A 9,101-nucleotide genomic window follows, 5' to 3' on the forward strand; every position below is an offset into this window, starting at 1 on the left:
TTGGTGGAAGGGGGAACCGGAAGTTCTGTTATTCTTTTTCAACGAAGTCATTGCAGGTAAGCAATTCTGGTGACCCTTTTCATTCTTCACTCCCCCTGAGGTCACCTTCCTTCTTCTTCACTCAAGTGGCTCAGTGATTATCACTGTTGCTTTCTTGGCTGGTAGAATCCAACACTTAGTGCATTTTCCAACTTGTCTTATGATCTCCTGCTTAAATATCTCTATATAGTGAAAAAGTCTTTTCAAAGCTGTCCCCCAAAATCTCAGATATTGGGCGCAGCAATTTCTTAAGTTACGTTTTGGGTGAGATATAGAAGTGGTAATTACAGTTAGCCCAAAGGATAAAAACTGCAAACAAAAAGAATGAAACACTTACACCCTTGCAATGGGATTTTACGGCTTTTTCTGTGTATTAAAATTTGATATCTTAACCTCTGCAAGAGTGGAAGGAAGCATATTTGCAAATTCAACCATTATCTGTTTGTAATTAATCATATGGATTAACATCTATCCCAAACGCCTCCTTTCTACAGTGTCAACATTTGATCTAGGAGCTTTGTTTTGCAGCAGGGAAACCGAGGTCAAAAGTTGGTTTTCCATGCTTCTCCAGAGGTAATAACCAATATCTGAGGAAACTAGAGGAATGTTTGAGAATTCATTTTCCTATTTTATGAGGCTGGAAGAGGGGGGTTGCTCCATATCAGGCCACGAATCAGGAAAATTTTAATCAGTACAGTAAGGACAAATTTTTGGACACATCAGCCAAATCGACTGTGGCTTTTAAACTAACTTAGAAGACACTGGGTGTCTGGGTGGCTTAGTAGGTTAAGCGTCCAACTTCAGCTTGGGTCATGATCTCATGGTTTGTGGGTTCAGGCCCCGCATGGAGCTCTGTGCTGACAGCTCTGAACCTGGAGCCTCCTTCAGATTCTGTGTCTCCCTCTCTCTGCCCCTCTCCCACTTGTGCTCTGTCTCTCTCTCTCTCAAAAATAAATAGACAAATTAAACTAACTGGAAGACAGCCACAAAAACCAGCTTGGTAGAATTAGACAGACAGCCTGAGTTACTGAGGTAAATTCATCTATCTGGTCCCCATGGTTATAGCTTTTATTATTATTATTACTCTCACAACCTCTAAGGAGAAAAAAATAAATTTAAGTTTATCTCAGAAGAAAAATTAAATAGAAAGGAATAAGATTTTGTCAAGTAGGGTTGAGCTTGGAGGGTCACAAACCATTATAATGTCTAAGACTTTTCGACCCCAAAGAACCAATTTGTGCCCCCCTTAAGGACAATATCACCCCAAGTGGGAATGCACGTTTTTACCTAATTCCATATATCTTAAGGATTCACCAGTCCACCCCCACTCTATGTATAAAATCCCTGTTAGAACTCACTTCACTGTCTGTAATTATGTTTTTACTCATCTGCCTCCCCGCCAGCCTGGAAGCTTCTCAGTGGAATTTCTTCCCAGCAAACAGCTCAAAAGTGTTGAATAAGAGAATGAACAGATGAAAAAATGAAATATAAAGACCGAATATTACAAAAAGTAAGGGACTGGTATGTCCTTCATCGCTCTGCCTCTTCAGTCCTTGACCCAAGCTTCAAACATTAAAGACATCTCCAGGTACTGCCCCAGCCAAGTGACTAGCATGAAAAAGCACTAAAGGTTTTCAAACAGCCACAAGGTCTTGCCACTTTTGTGGAGGATGACAGGTGTAGTGGGCGGTGACAGAGACCTGATGCTTGTTTGATGTCTTTGTGACCATGTGTCTACCAGACACAATAAGGTGTGGGAAGTAGTCATTATGTTGTCTCAAAGCAGCATTGCAAATTTACTCACCAAAATGAAAACTTAACCTTTCTCACTGCTGCACTTGGCCTGGCTTCTGGAACAGAGCGCCCTGCAATTAGGAGGGAGGAGATTCCTGAGGATACTATGCTGGGTGGCCAGGGGGCCTCAGACACCCACCCCCACCAGACCCTGAGATGCCCCAGGATGTAGGGAGATGTGTCAAGAAGCCAAATCACTGTCAGTGGTGTTTCTTCCACTCAATCGGCACGGCGTGTCTACCTCATTTCCTACCAGATTCATCACCACGGCCGTCTCCAAACTTTGCTCAACCAAAGTTCAATCAATTTCACTAATTGCTGTTGCAGAGTAGATTACTGGAGGTACTAGCTATTATGGATAATAAATGACATATAAAATAATAATAATAATAACTACAACAGCAAGAAAAGTACCAAGACACCTGCCTGACTATGTCGGTAGAGCATGAGACTCTTCATCTCTCAGTTGTATGTTCAATCTCCATATTGGGTGCAGAGATTACTTTAAAAATAAGACCTTTTTTTTTTAATTTGTTTAATGTTTTATTTATTTCTGAGAGAGAGAGAGAGAGAGCAGGAGAGGGTCACAGAGAGAAGGAGATACAGAATCGGAAGTAGGCTCCAGGCTTTGAGCTAGCTGTCAGCACAGAGTCCGACGCGGGGCTCGAACCCACAAACCGGGTGATCATGACCTGAGGTAAAGTCAGATGCTTAACCGACTGAGCCACCCAGATGCCCCTAAAAATAAGATTTTTAAAACTAATTAGATTAAATTAATATGATAAATACTATATATTCATGCAGCATTTTAATACTTACAGAGCGTTTTCATAAATGGATCAAATTTTATCTTCACTGTGTACACAACATAGACTAGACCGACATTCACTGCATTTATAGATAAGAAAGCTGAGGGCAAATGGCTGAAAGTCCTGTGGTGCACTCTCCATTCTAGGGTCCTGGATGGATTCCAGACCGCAAACCATTAGTTACTCACTGGTGGCCTAAGATAAGTTACTTAGCCTCTTTCAGCTTGGTTCCCTCACTTTTTTATTTTATTATTTTATTTTATTTTATTTTATTTTATTTCATCGNTTATTTTATTTTATTTTATTTTATTTATACTTGAGAGAGAGAGAGTCCACGCACATGTACGCAGGGAGGGGCAGAGAGAATCGGGGACAGGGGATCAGAAGCCGGCTCTGCACGGACAGCCGAGAGCCTGATGGGGGCTCAGATTCATGAACTGGGAGATCATAGCCTGAACTGAAGTAGAACACAACCAAATGAGCCACCCAGGCATCCTGGTTCCCTCATTTTAAAAATAAAGATATCTGAGTGCCTGGGTGGCTCAGTCAGTTGAGCATCTGACTCGTGATTTCAGCTCAGGTGATGATGCCAGGGTTGTAGGATCGAACTCTGAGTCTGGCTCCGCACTGAGCATGCAGCCTATTTAAGATGGTCTCTCTCTCCCTCTGCCCCTCTTGCACTCTATCTCTCTAAAATAAAAACATAGGGGAGCCTGGCTGGCTCAATCAGTTAACCATCTGACTCCGGCTCAGATCATAATCTCCAGGTCCCTGAGTTCAAGCCCTGCGTTGGGCTCTTTGCTGACAGCTCAGAACCTGGAATCTGCTTCAGATTCTGTATCTCCCTCTCTCTCTGCCACTCCCTCATTCATGCTCTGCTTCTGTCTGTCTCAAAAATAAATAAACATTTTTTAAAAAATAATAAAATAAAATAAAGATATTAACAATAGCATCTATCTGAAAGGGTTGTTGAGAGTTTAAATGAGGCAAAGTCTATAAGGCACTGAGTGCAGTGACTGGCAAGATACACCCTAAAAAAATGATAGTTATTAGTATTAGTATTCATATTTAGAAGACATGAAATATTAAGCAATGTATGCAAAGCTAAAAGAACTTGATTTCAGCAGCTCTCAAAGGAAACAGGAAAAGATTCAAATTGTCCTAGATATTTATAAAAAATAAATCTGTTTTTCTCCTTCAGAAGAAATAAAGCCTTAAGACAAAATGACCCCATTAAAGAAATATAAAACATCTTCCTTCAAAACATATCCTTTAAAATGACACACACACACACACACACACACTCACACACGAGGATTAGTCAGCCTTAAAAAACAAGGAAATCTTGCCATTTGGGACAATATGGGTGAACCTAGAGGATATTATGCTAAGTGACATAAGCCAGACACAGAAAGACAAATATTGCATGAGTTCACTTATAGGTGGAATCTAAAATAGTTGAACTAACAGAAGCAGAGAATACAGTGGTGGCTGCCAGGGGCTGGGGGTAGAGGGAAATGATGAGATGTTAGTTACAGGGTATAAAGTTTCAGTTACAAAAGACGAATGGACTCAATGTACAGCACGGTGATCACAGTTAACAATACTTTTTACATACTTCAAATTTGCTAAGCAGGTAGATGTTGAGTCTTGTCACACACACACACACAAAGGGAGGTGACAGGTATGTTTCTTTGAGTGTAGTGGTCATTTCATAATTTGTATGTATATCAAAATACCATGTTGTGTTTTTATTTGTCAATTCCTTTTATTTTTTTAATTTGAGAGAAAAATAGAGACAGAGTGGGGGAGGGGCAGAGGGAAGAGGAAGGGGAGGGTAGAGAGACTCTTAAGCAGGCTCTACTGTCAGCTCAGATCCCATGACTCTGGGGTCATGACCTGACCCAAAATCAAAAGGCGGACACTCAGCCAACTAAGCCACCCAGGCATCCCCTTATTTGTCAATTCTTTATTAATAAATCTGGAAGAAAACAAAAACATATGCTTTATATAATGACTTTCACCAGCAGACCTCAAATGCCTTCTCCTAAACTCCAGTTAGTAAAGAAGGATCTGGAAGGTGAAAATTAAAGCATTTCCCAAAAGTTAGCTGGGAAGCCATTCGCCCAGCCTTGCAAAGCAATACATCTACCAAAAACATCCAAATCAAAATGTAAACTTCACGAGAGAAGGGATTTTTTGCCTATTTTGTTTGCTCGCAGTATCCCCAGTACCAAGAATTATCCCTGTATATAGTAAGTTATTTTTTAAAAATATTTGTTGGATATTGAAAACATTGGCTGCTCAAGCATCTTGGTCCATCTTCAGATGCTATCAAGTAGATCATCCATTGAGTTATCTGACTTTCTGTTACTGGTCCATTTAATCATTTCCTTATTCAACACACACCTATTAATCACCTTCTATGTGCTGAAAGTGGTGCTGGACGCTGAGGATAGAAATACCAGAATAAGATCCCCGCTCTGGGAGCTTACAGTCGGGTAGCAGAGAGGAAGGAAGGAGTAATGATGCCCTGCAGGTTGTAGAAGACCATGAACTTGCCACCTCCCTTCTTCTCCCAGGCATTTCCACTGGGCTCCTTTTGTGCATGAACGTTGAGTACGTTGGAGTCCATAACAAGCAATTCTGTTGCAAAAGAATGAAACAGAAGAGCATTTCACGTTTCTGTTCACTTTGATCCACAAGCTTCCGAACCCCTGCATTTTTGGTGGTGATCCTGCAGCGGGTTACATGGTTGCCTTCCTGTCCAGTGAAACACCGGCATCCAACCCAGATCGGATGTAACGGTGCAACGCCGGACTAGGGCTCCAACCACATTGGCCATAGGCCGCATTGTTGCTGCCGCTGCTGTTATTTTAATTATGATTGTACGTTAACTACCACCTTCCTTCTTCTGCCTTCCTTCAGCTGCAATGATGTATGTTACTTTTTGGTAACTGGATTTCATTAACATTTATGAACTCATAAAGTAGTAGAAAAAGCAATTTGTGTGGAAGAATTTTCCACCTCATTAAACAGCGTTCTTTTGGGGGTCAAGCTGATATTTTTTTGTTGTTGGATTTTTTTATAGGTCCTTTGTCCTTCCCTGAGCCCTGGGGGATGAAAGGAGAGCCGTCCACAGTCGGCGGGGGCTCAGGAGACCTATAGAGGGCGCTAGACCGAGCGCGGGCTTCCCGCTCGCTTCCGCCTGGCGTTACCCACCGGCTTTTCAGACCCCACCGCTCCCAGGTACCCGCTCTGGGTCCCTACGCCCTTCTTCCTCCTGGGCCACGTCTGACTCTTTTCCCGCCTGCGGATGATGTCGCCTGGCTAAGGGCGGGGTGCGGTGGGAGGTTGCAGGGGGTGGTCCCCCGGCCTGAAGGCAGCTCATCCCTGGGGCCTAAAAGGGTGCTCCCGGGCTTTGTCCCCGGCCGATTGCGCAAGGCATCCCCACGCCTGGCGAGGACGGTCCCCAGCTCGGCTCTCGCCCTCCCACGCCACCCCGGGCAAAGGCGCCCTGGCGCCCCCACACCCACCCAAGCCCCCTTGCCTTTGAGGCAGGCTTCCACACCGGAAGAAAGGCCCGGGGGAAGTGGGGGGTGGAAAGACCCTAAGAGTCTTTTCAAAGCCCTTCCCCATGTTTCAAGCTCAGTTGCATCGTCTGGCCACGGTCTCCTGGCCCAACAAGACCGTGTTTCTTTTCACACCCGGAGCGCAAGCGGAGCCGGCCTCGGTGGGCAGCGGGCGGCCAGCCCCCCGCCCCCCAATCCCGCATCCCCCGTCCGGGCCTGGGCCCGGGGACCCACAGAGGGAGGCAAGGGAGCGCGATGCCGGAAAGAAGCACCTCCCCAACGGCGGAGCCAAGGGACCTGGGGACGTGGCAGCGACTGCTGGTGGGCGTCGGCGAGGGAGCCCTCTGTCCCCATCTGGGCTCAACAACCTGCCTCTGGGTGCCGGGGAAGAAGTGGAAAGGGCGTGGTGGCCCTAACACTTGGGGGAATATATTTGGCGGAAACCCGAAGACCCCGCGGCCTGAGGGCGCCCGAAAGTAACCAGGAACCCAGGTGGCAGGTGCTGGGGGAAATGTAAGAACCGCCTTTCTCTCTCCTAAACGTACAAATGTGAAACAGTAGTTCAAGGTCGACAATCTGTGTATCCAAATAGATTTAAAAAAAAAAAAAAAAAACTCAGCTCTCCAAGACACCGCTTATTTGGGGCTTGTGACATGGTTTTCTGCCAGACAGCTCCCAGACCAGAGCCTGTGACCTCTAAGACCTTTCAGCAGGTGACTGGGGCCGGGGCTGGAGCGCGTCCGCTCTTCAGCCTCCGGACAGTCTCCGCATCCGCCCGCGTGGACGCGGTCCCGGGGCTTTTCCGATTTGCTGAGTCAGCCTCCGGCGCCGCGGGCTTTGCTGTTTCCAACCCAGGCGACTGTGCTTCGCTGACTGGTGTGTCGACTTGGTAGTGTAATTATTGTTTTGTTTTCTAATATGTAATTACTCTTTGTCGTCGCTATTATGAATCCGCCGAGCCTGACTTGAACAGCAAGGCGGATTCAAGTTTGGGGTGAGGACTCTATGCGTGGGAAATACCGACTGTTCCCCCCCCTCCCCACGCAGGGGGCCCTGGGTCCACGCATCTCTCCGCCGCCCCCACCAGCCCAGCAAGAGCAGGACGCGCCTGGGGTTCCCTGGTAAGACCAGAGGCCGTTAAACCTGAGCCCCACGCCACTGTGGATCCACCCTCTGAGAGCAGAAATCCTGCGGCTCCTTTTTCTCGTCTGCATATTTATAAAGAGGGAAGAAGATGGAGGGAGGGAGAAAATGAAGATTCAGAAACCGACGAGCTAGAGAGTTGAGGACGGAGAGAGAGAGAGAGTTGGAGAGTTGAGACAAAGGAGAAAAAAAGCACAGAGAAAGAGGGAGGCCAAGAGAGAAGGAGAGAAGCTTGCTTATTTTCAGATGTTCCCTTCCCACTTGTTTTACCACACCCTGCATTATCCAACACACACCTCNCCCTTCCCACTTGTTTTACCACACCCTGCTTTCTCCAACACCCCCCTCCACCACCACCCCCCAGCCAGCAGCCACCCACCCACACACCAAGCGGCTGCTGGGTCCCCACACATGCCCCCCCATCCGTGCCTCGGGCTCTGAGCCAGGCCTGCCCGGTCCGGCCCTCCCCACACCCGACGGGGCGACTTTCTGGAGGCCCTGAAAGTGCCAGAACAAAGAATGGACGCCGCGAGCGCTTCCAGGACCGCAGGAGCCCCGTGGGCCGCGCCCTCGGAGTCGGACCGCCGGGCTGAGCTGGGTCTAAAAGGCCCCCAGACGCTCGGTGGGCGGAAGGTCACGGCGGGGNGGGCCCTGCGCGCAGCCCCCTGCGGCCTGCGGAGCGGGGCGGTCTTCTTTGCAGACCCTTTCGCAGGCCCGGGGAGTGAGGTCCCCGACCCGGGAAAGCGATCCATTTTCTTTAACCATTTGCGCGAGAGCTGTCAGGTTAGCGCTGCCTCCTCGGCCACCCAGAGAAGAATGTGTTAAAAATTCTTTGCAAGGGAGTCCTTCCCCAGACCCAAAGGTACCACACTGTGGCCTTGGCGGCGCCGACCGCCGGTCCCTAACCTCGGCCACCTTCTCCCGCTGAAATATGCACATCGTTCTTCAATAATTTAGACACCTGGGAGACTGGACAAGTATAATTTTTTTTCCAAACACACGAGCATCCCGGTTGCCATCAATCATGCTTTTGTTTTATGTGAGATGGGCTTTGTGTGTTTAGCCGCCCGGCTCCATCCTATTTGCATGCGGCTATTTAATGGGCATTTATTTTAGCTTTGAAGATCTGCTTAAAAATCTAAACCCAGAAAAAGGGGTGGGGGTGGGGCACCCCCCTCCGCTTGTGGTTCGGGTGAATTTGCCTCTGGGGCCCTTTCCTTTCTGGAGACAGGCCCTGCGGGTCTCGATTACAGATGAATTTTGATTCTGAGGTGGGACACGTAATGGAACGGAAAAGATATGTTCTTTTTCCCTATATGTCAGTGTTTCTTTCTAGCAAACAATGCGCCAGTCAGTATTTGTGTATGAGACAAGTAATTGTGCTCCAAATGCTTAAATAAATCATTGATGGGTGAAATTACACATGCTCACTTAAAGTGTAATGTGATTAAGAGATTATGAGATTGAAGCTAATATCTTGTCTCCCAGCTCCTGGCCCCAAATCTTGACACCAGAAATTTATCAACTACAACTGTCCTGAAATTTACAGATACAATAGGTTTCTATTGACAGCGAATCACAACCAACCTCTAAAAAATAAAAATGTGTATGCGCGTGTCTATATCCCACAAGTCGTGGTTTTATTGCAAAAGGACATGAGAAGGGAAGAGGGAAAGACAAGAGATGAGAGGGAGAGGGTGTTTGCTTGTTTTATCTCTCGTTTTTAAAAAGTAAATGCCCGGGG

This window comes from Crocuta crocuta, unplaced genomic scaffold (assembly GCF_008692635.1).
Source record: "Crocuta crocuta isolate KB4526 unplaced genomic scaffold, BGI_CrCroc_1.0 scaffold24, whole genome shotgun sequence".
In the NCBI taxonomy this organism is placed as follows: domain Eukaryota; kingdom Metazoa; phylum Chordata; class Mammalia; order Carnivora; family Hyaenidae; genus Crocuta; species Crocuta crocuta.